This window comes from Xenopus laevis, chromosome 2L (assembly GCF_017654675.1).
Source record: "Xenopus laevis strain J_2021 chromosome 2L, Xenopus_laevis_v10.1, whole genome shotgun sequence".
NCBI lineage: Eukaryota > Metazoa > Chordata > Amphibia > Anura > Pipidae > Xenopus > Xenopus laevis.
The window spans coordinates 116,205,682-116,221,591 of record NC_054373.1 but is presented as its reverse complement, the minus strand read 5'-3'; the positions used below and the strand labels follow the sequence as shown (position 1 = coordinate 116,221,591).

At 37.4% G+C, this 15,910-nt stretch overlaps 1 protein-coding gene across 3 annotated transcripts in view; it reads left to right on the top strand.

Annotated features, from left to right (window-relative positions):
• Positions 1-440: 440 nt before the first annotated feature.
• fhl2.L (four and a half LIM domains 2 L homeolog) overlaps positions 441-15,910 on the top strand; it is a 36,713-nt gene continuing 21,243 nt past the window's right edge. Inside the window, exons 1-2 of one of the 3 annotated variants that reach the window (XM_041582374.1) lie at positions 613-780; positions 5,694-5,729. The gene's annotated coding sequence lies outside the window, so the exon portion shown is untranslated. Of the gene's footprint in view, positions 781-5,693; positions 5,730-14,207; positions 14,323-15,910 lie in introns of those variants that run through there. The other 2 variants (XM_018247088.2, XM_018247087.2) reach the window with 2 other exon arrangements.

Below are 15,910 nucleotides of genomic sequence, written 5' to 3'. Positions count from 1 at the left end.
CTAAAAGGCTAACAGAGCTCAAACTGGTTGGGGAAACAATAATATTTTATCAAGAACATCACCCACCCAAGTTCTGTGCCACCTGCATTGGTGCCAGCGTGGTGCCAGTGCAGGTAACCATGTTGGGGCACTCATTTGTGCCTAATGAGAAAGTGCCCCATCTAGCAAGCACCCAAACCTGCTTCTTTCAGTACAACCACAGAATCTAGTCCATTCTTGTCGGGTATTGGGCAGAGCTCCAGACACTCTGTGTCTGTAAATTAGCCACCCATATAAATTGTTAGCTCTTTTGGCATGGAACTTCCTTCCACCTTTGTCAATTTTCCTTTATCTGTTCCCTTCTGCTTATCCTGTTAATCTAAGGGTAAATTGGCATTACAGCGCCATTCTAGTGTACACTAACAGCATGGGTTAACTTATGGTTGCTATATGTGGGCCTGTGTGGGATGCAGATTTAGCAATTTACTAATGAATTTAGTTCTAATTCAATAGACTGGAGAGCTATGAATAATAATACCGATCAGTGCCATCCCATCCACAAGTACATGTCTGTCACAGCCTTAAAAGGCTGCTTGCTATGAGGTGCCACTATGCTTATCTGCAGGGAAGAGCTGTTTTATTAGAGATACGGTATTAATAGCACAGCAAGCAGAAGAATGTTCATCTTCCTAATTATCACACTCGTTTAAATATTTCACTGGGTATCAAAACTCCAGAGGACTTGCCCCAGCCTTCTCATTCTCTGACTGGAGGACAGACCCGGCACTCTCCGACACCCAGGTGAGGATTGTTATTACTTTGACAGCAAATAAACAGTGTCATGGAGTTGAACTTTTGTAGTTTAACATACCTGCTACTGAGGGTAACAACATTATTGTTTAAAAAAACTGTTATTTTATTGCATTGTTGTTACAGAATTAATAAGGATTTACAACAGGGTCTAGACTGCACTCATGCCACCAAAGCCAGACGGTGCTGTGGAATATTGCGATTTGTAGTTCAGGAATAGCTGGAGAGCCACAAGTTACTCATTGGTTCATTGTTGCAGGGGCATTTCAAAGCACAAACTACAAACAGGATGCCCTTAAACTTTTAGAGGCAACTTAGAGGCGGTTCACTTTAAAAAGTACCCTTGCTGCTCATGGTAATAAGAAATACTAACTTTAAAGGGAAAATCCACTTAAATTGCTTTACATAATAAAAACAAAGTTATTCTAATCAACTTGTCAATATACATTAAACATTGTCAATAATTGTAGTGTTATTATTCTTGTACTGTCTCTCTCTATTCTCTGCACTGCTGCTTCTGACTTTTGAAATTATATTAAAGTGCATATAAAACACTGGATTATTGGCTGGAGGACAGCTGACTTTTGCTGCATTGTTTGAAGAAGTAATGAGTAGTAATGACCAAATTTGCCCTGGTTCGCTTTGCCGAAAATATTAGCGAAACAGCAACATTTTTCAAAAATGCAAAGGTAATTTAAAGGTAATCTTCCCCCCCTTATTGGCTGTCTGAATTGTAAAAGTTTATGTTTTTAAAAACAACTTTCCTTACTGTCAGGAAACTTGAAATGTTAAATAAATCTGCCCCATGTAAAACTTTTACTCATCCAGAGGAACTAGCCAATATTGATATTTAAAAGGTGTCCATCATATAATTTAATGCTTTATTATACTTGAACAGTAAATGGAAATACAGAAGCAGGGCACTATACAATACATTCTGGCAACTCAGTCATAAAATGCTCCTCTAAAACCCCCATAAATGTGTTCAAACTCTCCACAACTTGCCAAATTTTGTAAAATGGACATGGTATTTAGGAGATGTGGCCACAAAATAGGCATGGTCAAAATACATTTCTCCGTGCAGAATAACTTTTTGTTCCTATTTCTATCCCCTGTCAAATGTTGGCAGGTATGGTATAGAACAGTGATCCCCAACCAGTGCCTCCTGAGCAACGTGTTGCTCACCAATCCCTTGGATGTTGCTCCCAGTGGCAATGTTGCTTATTTTTGGATTCCTGGCTTGGAGGCAAGTTTTGGTTGCATAAAACCAGATATACTGCTCAACAGGCCATTCTGTAGGCTACCAGTCCACACAGGAGCTACCAGATAGCCAACTCCAGCCCTTATTTGGCACCCATGGAATGTTTTTCATGCTTGTGTTGCTCCTCAACTCATTTTACATTTGAATGTGGCTCATGGGTAAAAATGGTTGTGGACCCATGGTAAAGAAACTGTGACCATTGCAAAGACCCTTTAGAATACTCAAATACCCAAATGGTTCAGGAGATTAAATCTAATAATTCCCTTTAGTGCAATGTCTTTCATGTTCTCTATTGTTCCTCAGTGTGACAGATAAAACAAAAAATGGTGCAGAGATAAAAGGGAGGGCAGTGCCACATTACAAGATTAGCAATAAGGTGGGCCAAGATACAGAGGGGGCACTGTTTTGGAAGACAGAAAAAAAACTTGTCTTGAAAAGTAACCCAGAGCCTGTCAGAATTCTTTAGAGATTGTGTTGCAAGGATAATGACCAGCTAACGAACATAAAGGGAATTGGCTAGTTGAGGTTTGTGATTATAATTAAGATGGGAAATAGCAAAGGGGCTAGTTTACTTCCCTTATTTCGTTTTACAAATCTTTTTTTAATGCTAAAAAACTTGGTTTTTTTTGATTACTTTAAACCATGACAAATGTGTGATTTGCTAAGTGTTAAAACCACAAAAAACTCTAATACAGAAGTTTGCCATCTAAGGGGACAATTTACTAACAATCAAATTTGTATTTTGTTCATGAATGTCTAACAGTTCGTGTTTTTCCTATATTTCTCTAAAACTGTAAAAATTTGCGATTTATTAAGAGTAAAAACCACTGAAAAACTCTAATACAAAACTTCACCTAGTCAAGGTCCTATAGAAGTCAATGGGAGCTGAGTTGATCCTATTGTACCAGTTTAAAGTTTATCTGTCATCCAGATATAAAAAGCTGTATAATAAAAATCTCAGCTGTCAATCAAATATTGCTTGCCCCTCCTCTATGCCTTACGCATAGAGGCGGGCCAAGCAATTACTTTCACTTTCCATTCAGCACTTACTTGATGTCACTGCTCTCCCCACATTCCCCCAGTTCTCTTAACAGTTTAATTGTGTAACCAGTGCATGGGGATGGACATCAGGTCCCCCATTCTGGTGCACAAACAAGATTCTGAGATGATGCAAGGCTTGTCTTAATAACAGTGTCCACAAAATGGCTCATGTCTACTTGCTATAATTATGAATTCCCAGACTGATGGAAACAAGATTCAAATAATTTATTTGGTGTAATTAAAGTTTATTTTGCTTGACGAACATGATAAAATAGGATCATTTTTTGTGTGACGGGTCCCCTTTAAAACATTTAGAGGTTTTCATATTTTTATTCGCTAGTAAATGTCTAGCTAGTAAATGTTTTAGAGGTATTTGTATAACGTTCAGCTTTCTATATTTAAATCTTCTAATAAATTCCATGGGATTTGTGGTTTTAGAGAAAGAAAGTTTATTTGTGGTTTCATATACCTCTAAAACCACTAAAATAAGACATGATAAATAGGCCTCCACATGCTGTCAAGGTCACAGAGAGGTCAGTGGGAGCTGTCCTTATCCAATTGTAACATTTTTCTATAGTTTCATAGTTTTTTTCGCTATTAATTGCTGAACAAATTTGAGGAATGAGAGGTTTTTGTTTTGTATTTCTGGGTCGTCCTGCATTTTTGTTGTTGTTCATGCTTTTTAGATTTGGATCTGTCAATAAATTAGATGGCATTCATGGTTTTAGAGAAAATTCATTTTATCCTGGGTTTAAAAACCTCTAAAATCACTGAAATGAGAATTTGATAAATAGGCCTCCAAGTGTCTGCAGTTGCACTACCACTGTACTGAGCAGCAGCACATTCATTTGTGGGGTTACTGCACTAATCTGTATTGTAATAGTGGCACCAGGCAGTGCCTAACTAGAGGTTATTGGGCCCCACAGCAAATAAATTTTAGGCTATACAGAGTGTGTACTGTATTACCAATATATATTGAAACCAGGGCCTAATGGGGCCCCCTATACCTCCTGCAGCCAAAGGGTCTGCTACCTCTGTAGTTACACCCCTTGCACCAGGCTTCTCATAAAACAGATTTGAGCTCAGCTACATGGATAGTTGCAACCCAGTATGATCCAATAGTCAATTTCAGATGCAGATTTCAACAGACAGCAAATACCTGCAAACAAGCAGACTAAACCTCACTTCATTCATTTTCAACTCTGATGACTTCAAAAAAGTAATTTCATTTTTTTAATCACTAAAAAATGTGGCCAAATTTTACATTTAAATGTACATATATGTACAGCTTTATGACACAATGGTTGCAATCAATTCAATGTTCTGAAAAAAAAGAAACAAACTAAAATGTTTACTATTTTATATAGTATATACTGGATATATAATAGTAATACACAAAAGCCATGAATATCTTGTAAATTATATCCTTATATACGGTGAGTAGTGATGTCATCTGTTATAAACGGTGAATAGTGATGTCATTTCTGTTACATGACTCACTGAAACTTGTGTATTATAATAAATAAATTACCCCCAGTTGCAAAATATGAGGATATTAAAAGTAACCTTCGGCCTTGTGTTTTTATATGGTCATGAAACTCCTCGGTAACTTATAATATCCTTATAATCTACAAGAGGGGGTACTTTATTCACTATATAATAGTTGCTTTTCTGAAAATGTCATTTATAAAAGAGAACTATAATACAGCTACTATAACATATGAAAGCAATGTACTGGATCTTTCTGTAATTTAGATCGTTGTTATCTTTAAATTAACTTTTAGTATGATGTAGAGAGTGATATTCTGATACAAATTGCAATTTGTTTTCATGTTTCATTCTATGTGGTTTTTGGGTTATTTAGCTTTTTATTCAGCAGCTCTTCAGTTTGCAATTTCAGAAATCCTGTTGTTAGACCCCAAATTACCCTAGCAACCATGCATTGATTTGAATAATAGACTGGAATATGAATAGGAAAGGGCTTGAATAGATAGCTGAGTAATAAAAAGAAGCAATAACAATACATTTGTAGCCTTGAAATCTGAAAAGAATCAGAAGAAGAAGGCAAATAATTCAAAAACGTAATAAGAAAAGATATAGGACAATTGAAAAGTTGATTAGAATTAACCATTCTATAACATACTAAAAGTGAACTTTAAGGTGAACCACCCCTTTAAGTCTTATGAAAAATTAATAATTAATTAAACTCAATAGGATTTTTTGCCTCCAATAATGATTAATTATGTCTTAGCTGGGATCAAATACAAGGTACAGAGAAAAAGGAAATCATTTTTAAAAATGTGAATTATTTGATTAAAATGGACACTATGGGAGATGGCTTTCACCAAATTCTGAGCCTTCTGGAAAATGGGTTTCCGAGTAACAGATCCCATACATGTACTTGTCTTCATGGCAAAGTACAAATTAGAGTTCTTAGAATATTCAAAACAGATCCCAGTTATGTGCTGTGAGCCTGAAATGAAGTATATCTCGTTAGAGAGAAGGAACATTTTTGCAATGATTTTATTTAAATTATGTTTTTAATCATTTACTTTTGACACCTACATTTCTTGATTATATAATTGTAAAAATTACTTTACAGAGTTTCCATCAGTTCTGGAACCTTGGTAAACTGCAGGTAATGTTAATTGGCAATGCCCAGCACAGTACAATACATGCCACTTTCTAAAGGGTATTGAAATTGCATGTCATGTTGCACTGCATTAAGATAGATTTCCCCCCTCTCTTTATACATTGATCCCTTTGTTTCACTTGGTGACAGCATAAACTGTTCTTTCACCTGCTACTGCAGTCACTTCTTGCCTACACCTTGACTAGTGTGAACCACAGTTCTGCTACAGAATGATCTATGGAGAGAATTAATTATGGCTGCACCTTGTTTGAGATGGGCAGTAATTCACATCATAAGGATGCCAGCATTATGTCAATTCAGTCTTTAGTTGATGGTTGTGTTAATGATTTACAGAATAAGGCAAGAGTGGGCCTGCTTCCAAAGGAATCCATGATGTTTGTGTTATGCTACCATGTTTACATTAAACAAAGGTTGTATACAGTGTTTGAGATATGTAACGCAATTTGAAAAATTCTAATACAAAAAGGAAAAGAAAGGCTAATTTCCCAAGTAGTAAAGCATTATCCAAATCATTATCCAAAAAGCAATTTATTATTATGAATCAATAAGCCAGAAAAAAATGTAAAATACCCTAAAATACCCTCTTATGGAAGGGCCCCTCATCTTAAAGGAGAAGGAAAGCTACAGAGGCATTTTATTGCCAATAGATTAGCTGCAATAGTGCAAGCTAGAATGCTATATTTATTCTGCAGAATATTTTACCATACCTGAGTAAAAAGCTCTAGAAACTCTCTGTTTGTTTAGAATAGGAGCTGCAGTATTAATGTGGTGTGACATCACTTCCTGCCTGAGTCTCTCCCTGCTCTGAGCTCAGATTACAGTAGAGAAGGGAGGGGTGGGGGGAGAGGAGCAAACTGAGCATGCTCTTGCCCAGGGCAATGAGGTTTAAGCTGAAGGCAGGAAGTCTGATACAGAAGCCCATGTGTACACAATAGAAGGAAAGAAATGCTGTGTTTCTTTTGACAGAGGACTCAGAGCAGCATTACTTTGGGGGTTTACTGGTATATTTAGATGGACCTTTCTGATAAGGCTTACTTAGTTTTAACCTTTCCTTCTCCTTTAAATCAGTTCAATAAACCACTTCACAAATGATTCGTGGAAACTGCAAAAATGTGTACATTCAACATTTTTACCTTCTATTGTTTGGTTTAGCTCAGGCATGTCCAAAGTCAGGCCCGGGGGCCAAATGCGGCCCGTCTTCAAATTTACAACGTCCCTCAGCCTCCATCATAAAATTAATAATAATGCGGCCCGCCAGCACAGTGCAATCAGGAATCGCAAAGCAGAAGCAGTAATATTTTGGGCACATTAGTGAAAGGATCTGCCACTTGGTCTATACTGCTGCCTGTGTGCTGAAGGTGTTAGCAATAGACACGTACTGGCATGTACTGATGCACCGCTCTCACATACTTCTTTAGGGCTGAAGGTGTCAATAGATGTACTGACGTGCCAGTACAGTGAACTACATGCCAGTACGTGTCTATAGCTAACACCTTCAGCACACAGGCAGCAGTATAGACCAAGTGGCAGATCATTTCACTAATGTGCCCAAATATTACTTCTACGGCTACTCGATTCCTTGTTTAAATGAGTTAAATGATTTTAAGAATGGCATGCTGAATGGTCGGCACCCACACATTTTCACCTCACCAAATCTGGCCCTCATTGCAAAAAGTTTGGACACCCCTGATTTAGATCTATTTTTCTCTCCATCTCTGTTGCTGAAATGTATACAAGTTTTACCTTGCAGCAGATTTGTACGCAATAACATGTAATTCAGTACAGAAGAATAATTATCTTTTGCACCAATCACGTTTTGGGGCACGTCCCTTCATCATGCATCATAATTCTCTGCTATGACTACACAAGATATGAAATAAATGTATCTTGTTTCCTTTGATGTTAAATTACCAAATCCATTACTCACTTTTCTACAGAACCACCGAGGCATCTCGTTCCAAGCACTGCTTTATTTCATATTTCCAGGCTGGATACATTGTCATCTTGGGACAGCATCTTATTAATATGCATTGACTCACAGACAGCACTGCTGCATGAAACACTTGCCTCCCTTAACTAACGTGAGCTTTTAAAATGACCCCAGTATAGAAAGAACATGTAAGGAACATCTTTCAGACGCAGATAAACAGAACAGAAAGCATTCGACTTGGTGGTACTTCTTCATCCCTAATACTATAAAATGTACAGGCCCATACAGAAAACACTCAACCCCAGCCAATTTCTTTTAGTTACTTCCTCAGCACAATTTGTGCAGTGCTTTGAAGTTTAAGAGGCATACTGTATTGTATTTGTATAAATACTTTTATCTCTTGCATCACAGAAAGCAAAGTATGCTTGAGTCCATTCTTACTGACAGTACTGTTCCTGTTTGCTTAATGTGCTGCTATAATTTGTTATTATTTCATTAGCAAGGCTAAAATTAAAGTTACCGCTCCACAGCAAGAGGGAGACCCAGTCAATCTCAGGGTATCAACCTAGGGACATCATAAAAATCTCACAACACACAGTGATAATGTAATTTGCCAATTTCAGGGAAGTAAATGAAAACCAGGCTTCCTTACTCCCCAGTTCTGTATTTTTTTCAGTTTCAACAGTATTCAGTAATCATAGTTTTAATTTTGACACTACTGATCTCTCAAATTGACACATCAAATGCTGGCTCTAGGCAAACTTACCAGTCCCCAGTGCAGGACCGGATCCACATATCGGGCACCCCTAGGCCTGTTGTCACTCGTCACCCCTGCCCCCCCTTCACGTGTGCACATGTACAAATCTCCTTTGAAGCTTCCGGAGCACTGGGGATTGCACTTGAGAAATGTTAAAAACGATCAAATCTCCTGCACATCCCCAGTCGTGTGAACCAATGCGGATGCGGCTGGGTGGCGTGCAGCCCCTAAAATCCTGCTGCCCTAGGCCTGGGCTTTTGTGGCCTTTCAACAAATCGAGGCCTGTCCCCATGATGTTAAAGAAGGAAGGTGATTTGTTGTGTCTTAGAGCAAATATGACATGTGTTTATCTGAAAGTTTCCCACCTACATAAAAAGAAACCACATGCAAGTGCAGGAGCACTAAGGGTGCAAAATAGCTCTTCTTAATGGTCATGAACAGAGCCCTGAAAATAATTCTCTGTGTGGCAAGTCTCGCAACTGCCTCCTTACAATGTAACACACAATACTTGTTTATAAATGCATACAAAGGCTACTCCATTTATATAGTGAATAAAGTACTATTGTAAAGGCGAGTGTTTTTATGTTTGTCATGGAACTCTGAGGTGATTTCTAATATCCTCATATTTTGCAACAGGGGGTATTTATTATAATACACAAGTTTCAATGAGTCATGTGAAGGACAACACTAAGCTCCAATTATAACCAATGACATCACTAAGCACCGTTTATAAGGATATACTTTACAGGACATTCATGACTTTTGTGTATTATAAAGATATAAACTGGAGAGCAGCTGGAGTAGAAATGATTGCCAGTTATAATCTTAATTATTAGCAAATATTCTGTAAAGTTAGCATTGAAAACTACTTTTCCATCTATCTATGGCACAAAGCCCAACTCTTTGTTATACACAGCCTGCAATATAGAAGGGCAGAATGTTTTCAAATGCTTCAAATTTATATAAAGTATCAGCATATTAGTTATAAACAGTCTGTAACCTGGGTTCCAAGTATGGACGGTAAGTAGAGACAAGCTGAGATTATTAAGGAGACAAAAAGTTAAAATCACTGGGCACATGCTTCTGAATGCTAAAAACGACATAGGCCCAGGGTACTTCTGTAAGAGTGCCACATTGCAATCTTCTTCCACGGTTTTCTCTGCAACTCTGGGCCAGTGCATATGTGCAGCAGAGAAGTAGTTTCTTTGCTCTTAAGTTCACTTTTCAATCAATGCGCATGCGCACCCAAACGTAGGAAAAAATCCAGAAGAAGATTGCAGTGTAGCACTCATGCAGTACAGGAGCACCAGCCAGTGGTCTCGAGAAATAAGAATCATTGAGGGGTGTCTACTATTTTGGTACCCTACAGTGATGATCTCTTTCCTTCTCCTTTAAAGAATACATTCTGACCAGGATTTCCACCAGAGGTGCTCACAAGTAGCTGACTAATTTTAGAAAGCTCTTGTTAGAACTGTATGTCAGTTCTTTGTGTCTTGTGGGTCACAGCCTGGAAAGCTCAATAAGGGTCATTGTGTTATAATAGACGGAGTTAGCAGGACCTGGTGGAGATATTACAATAAAGAGAGATAAAACAAGAGGAGACGTGATTCTAAATTTAGCAGTATGTACATGTCTGAGAAGCCAAGGAGGTGTTTGATGAAGCTAGTGCAGATCTCATGAGAGAGAGAGAGGGGGGGGGATAGGGACATAGTGATTTGGAAACTAAGCAGAGTTTAGAGAATATGAGCTTAAGGGAGTTACTACTGGTGGGAATAGAAAAATCATAACACAGAGGAGGATGTCAGTGAAAAGAGCTTAGAGCCGTGGTCCCCAACCAGTGGCTTGTGAGCAACATGTTGCTCGCCAAATCATTAGATACTGCTATTTTTGAACTACTGGCTTGAAGGCAAGTTTAGTTGCATACAAACCATGTGTTCTGCAAAACAAAGCTTTCTGTAGACTGCCAGTCCACATAGAGACTATCAATAGCCAATCACAGTCCTTATTTGGCACCCCCAGAAATGTTTTGCATGCTTATGTTGATTTTCTACATTTTTTACATGAATTTTTCTCACTGGGGACAAAGGGTGTGGACCTCTGGCTTAGAGACAGCAGGGATGGAAAGGAATCTGAAAGCCAAGCAGAAAAGTTGTCAAAAAAGTGAGAGCATAGTCCAAAAGGTACATACTGTATATGGCAGCAATGCAAATAGAGACAGAGGAGAAGAGATGAATTGAACTTCAAAGGAAGGAAATAATAATGATGGAGATGATGGAAGAACTATAAATGTGTAGTGGGGAGAGAAGGTATCCGTCACCACCTCCTACACTGTCTCTTACTCTGGACACATGACTGAGGTGTAGCCCCACAGGATAGCACAGCAGCTGAGGCAGTATTTAAAGAAGAAAGCTATGTTTCAGAGCAAGCAGATTCAAGAAATTGGTAATGTGAAGATCATGGGCAGAGGTAACTTTGTTTCAGAAAGAATGGGTTTTCCAGAGAGAAAACAGTGTTTTTGGGAAAGAGGGTAAAAGTAAGCAGATTTCTAAGTTCATGGTTACATGGGGGGGGGGAGAATAACTTGGCTGTGACAAATAAGGGATTGGATAGGAGTGCGGGTTGGGGAAATGTCCTCACATGACACAAATAAGGTAAGGAAATGTTGATGAAATAGGAAAAATGTTACTCATTCAGACACAGGCTAGGTAGTGGTATGGCTGCAAAACACCAGAGAGCCCTATATATTGTGCATGGACCGTATGGGGCGCAATTTTCCACTACTTAATGCTTTAACACCTGCACCTGGAGCAAAAGTAAATTTGGTTTTACATGTCTAGCTCTATTTCAGTTTCAAGATGGAGACAAAAAACCTACTGATTTTTTTCCTACTTTTTTTTCCTTTTTTTTATATTAGTTGACATTTTGGAAGAACACTGTGCATGTTTACAGCAAGAGATAAGCACTATTGTGACTAGTAAAATCCTAATATCCTGCTCTTATTCTGCACCCCCTTCCTACTAAATGCATTGAACAATAAGAAATAGAATAATTTCATGATAAATATAATCTATGTTGTCACCACTTCTTTTAGACCCAAATCCTCTAACTTTTCTTTTTAGACAATCAGGTCAGCAACAATTAAAAACATTTTGATACCCCTAAAAAATATTTTTTCAAGGGTAGTTTCAGTAAAAATTTGAATTTTTCAAGATAAACAAAAACTAACATTTATTGAGATTTATTATGCAAAAAGCTGAAATCCGAAAATACTCCAGCTAAAACCTGTCAAGGTCATGTAGAAGCCAATGGCAAAGGTCACTTGAACCATCTGAAGATGTTTTTAGCCTGCATGATTTTCGGGTTTGTTTCGGTGGTTTGCACTTGAAAACCTGATTAATTCAAGCTAATCCACTTTTTTTTCACCAATAATTTGATCAGAGTATTCGAGTATTTCCCCCTAATTGCATTCATTCAAGTCTTTTACATTTAAGGTTTTTCATGAATAAGCAAACATGTGAGTTGTGAGTTTATTCGAGGTAGAAAAAACTCACAAACTCGACCTTTGATAAATAACCCCCTTTATTAAAAAGAACATTTTATGGGTTTTTCAAAATTTAAATGTTTCTAGTAGCTAAGGCTACTGTAGCCTTAATATTATTTGCTTGGGCACAGATTCACATATTTACTTATTAATTTGGGGTACTATTAACTTCTATTTTCTATAACTTTATTTACTATGGTAGACGCAATGAACTCTATTTAGGTTGTTTGTAAAGTAGGCAAAGCAGATATAATTAGTTTTCTTTGAAATATACAGTATATAATGTAAATATCTTAAACCAAGTTTCACTGACCAGCCTAAATTGTTGCGGCAAAGTATATAATCAGTGTGTCCTGCAATATAGGTTTCTAATAAATGTAACTGTGGTGCTTGAGTTTAAGTTTAACATTCTAATTTCTTTGATGGCAAAAAAATCTACTTCTAAAATAAACACAGAGGTGCATGCCAAGTCCAACTCATCATTCCCAGTTTTACCAACTTCTTATACATGCAGCTGAGAGTTTTTAGAAGTCATTAGCGTGTCTACTGCCCAGTACAGCGTGGCTTTATATACACACAGTACAATGCATGCACGGAAGCTTGAGCAGCTGCCAACTGGAGCAGATCATAAATTAAAATTAGGTGTGGAAAATAGTTTTAGCTTCAAAAACACAGAGACTGAATGGATGTGAATCTCTTTTGAGGATAACATTCTAAAACAGTATAAATTCAATAAAGCCCTTTCACAAGCCATGCACATTGCAGCTATTGTGATTTTTCATTCAATCGGTTTCAAAGGGGCGTTATCACGAAAATAACATTTTATTATAAGCAATATAATACATTTTCTAAATATTATCAGATAAAAGTCTAGATGCTCTTTGCTATCCCACGCTCAGCAATCTTTCTCTCTAAATGTAGCTTTGTGTTTGAGTAGGTTATATTTAGGATAAATACATTTGTTGTGTTGATCCCTTTGCTTGATGATACAGTACATCTACTCCAACACAAAGCTTCATGTAGAGAGACAGATTGCAGTGAGCATTATATTATTATATTTAGAAAATGATAATAATACCCAAATTTTGCTCGGAGTATGCTTTATAAACAAATATTATATAATAATGACTATACACAGATCTTATTTGCCTGACTGTTCAAATAATTCCATGTGCAAATTTTGTTCTTGGTACCAACAACTACTACTAAGTGGCACAGGCTTCCATCTACTTTATTTATATCTACTGGGTACATAGAGATAAGCAAAGTCTTTCAACAGGTTCGGCAATTTGGCTAACTGTTTTGCTTTCAACAGGTTTGGCAATTTGGCTAACTGTTTTGTTTATGTACCTCAGGGGATCAAACATTTTTCCATTATTAACCATTCTTGGATCATATTCAAAAGACCAGGTGAAATATGTAAATATTTATCTTTGTGCCACTTACAGTATGTGTAGCTATTCAGTTTTATCATATACACAGTTCTACTAGTACATTGAGATCTTTAATTCTGTGTAGGAGGCTGACTCCTATCCATCCTCTTGCTCTAAGCTAGCTTCTCAATGTAATACATTCTGGTCTGGGTCACAGTGACATCCACTGGTGATTGCATAATGTTGAGCAACACTTCAGATGTTTGTTCGACTAGCTGCAATACCTTCAGCACTTGCCTGTGCAAAATGTTACCAACACAACATAATGTGGGTTTCAATGAAATACAGTTAAAAATACAAAAACATGTATTAGGACAAGAGAGACAAAAAGCCTAACGCATTTCGTGCCAGCTGGGGCACTTACTCACAGTGATTATTTGTCCATTCTGCATGTTTATTATATAGAGAGTAGTTAAAATGTCCTATTAATTCCAGGAAAGCCTATAAATGTCTCTTGCATTAAGGCAGAATGTCAGGTACCTATTCTTGGCTGCTGACCTGGGTAAATGTGTTCTAGGATTAGGACTGGCATTCTATACAGTATCTGTTTAAAAGGCCATTTGCTGTGCCACGGGGGGGGGGGGGTCTGAATCAATAGAAGGAAAAATTCCAGCACAGACATTATCTTAAAAATATTTTTTAAAAATTCACAAAGCCACAACCTGAGAAAGAGTGAAAGTGTTGGATGGCAGATGCAGGGAGCCTGTAAGAGTGAGAGTGCGTGATGCTTTTGTCTCCTTATATGGTAAAATGATAGGAAGGGGGTTTCACTGGGCTGTGAAGGCAGCCGCTTTCCATACAATCCAGGATGCAGAGCTAAGATCAGACTGTTGGGATTGTGCAGTGACACTGTCACAGCTGGCCAGGCCAAACTCTGCGCCCCTACAGCTGCATGTGCAGCGCTTCTTCTGAGATCAGTAAGTAGTCCCCTCACCTTGATTATTGTAAGCTGTGGGCAGTACCATCCTGTGTGCCAAAGCTTCCAGTGTGTGCACGTGCTTGTAGCAGCAGCAATGCCATAGCAGGGCTTACAGGGTACTCAGGTAGGTACAGGAGGGATGTAAGACTAGGAAACATGGCTGTTCATATTATGCAGGCCTTACCTACTGATGCAGAAGTGAGAGAATCCACGTGCTACTATTTTCTTTACTAGTAACACTGGTGGCTTTATTCGAAGTTATACAAGATAGTAATGAAAAAAAACCTCAGAGAAATTCAGGTCTCAGTCACATTTTTATATATTTCACAACTTAATGATACCATTTGGGATTTAAAGGGAAGTTATACCTAAAAGTACCATTTTGTCAAGTGATATAAAATGTAATGCTAAGCTACTTTCCAATATACATTAATTCATGAAGTGATTAATAGTTTTAACTTATTTGTTTATTTTAACTGATAGCAGTCATTGTTTGTATCTTTCTGCACTGCTGCTTGAAAGAATGTAGCGGAGGGTCAGACTCGCATGCTTCTTCATAGGTCTGTCAATCAGTTGGCTCATGCTACACTCTTTCAGAAGTCAGAAGCACCAGGATAGAAAATGGCCAGATACTGCTTTCAGTAGCAGTTATATTTACAAGCAACTTTAAAACCCTTGACATTTGCAATTAATATATGCAGGTTATGGGACCTGTTTTCAGAATGATTGGAACCTGGGGGTTTTCGGAAAATGGATGATTTAGTATGTTGGATCTTTATACCTTAAGTCTACTAGAAAATCATTTAAACATTAAAACACACTGGTTTTGCTTTCAATAAGAATTCATTACATATAAGTTTGGACCACGTACTAAACACGATACTATTTTATTATTACAGAGGAAAAGGAAATATTTTTTTAAAATTTGGATTTTTTGGATAAAATTGTGTCTATGGGAGATGGCCTTTCCATAATTCAGAGCTTTCGGAATAACGGATCCCATGCCTGTATATTGGAAAGTTGCTTAGAATTGCCTTTTTCATAAGGCAAAATGGATTTTGGGTTAACATCAGTTTTAAGTCAGGAAGGAACAGGTCTATTTGGGTTTAATATATTGTACCTTCATTGCTCTCTGTGACAATAAGTTTAACGGGGCTAGGGAAAGCTGTACTTGTTTTCCTGGAGAGACCTAACCCTGCCTTGCTCCTAGCCTGAGGAATTTTCATGTACTTTCTGAGGAAATATTTATTGGATATCTGCATAGTTAGACAATAGCATGTTGTAGTTATACGTATATATGCACCATATATATTGTACACACTTTTAAGATTACATATGTTTATAAATGGGACCAATAAAAGTTACATTTTAATTATTACAAAGGGACTATCCTTCTCCTTTGAAGCTTAGCGGGAAGGTGCAATAATTTGGTTTCTTTGTGAGTCCTCGTGTGTGTAGGGTTTTTGGAACTGTTGCAAAATAAATAAGCTAATGTTGTGTTGTTTCATTGGAACAAATGATAGATAGATAGATAGATAGATAGATAGATAGATAGATAGATAGATAAATAGATAGATAGATAGAAA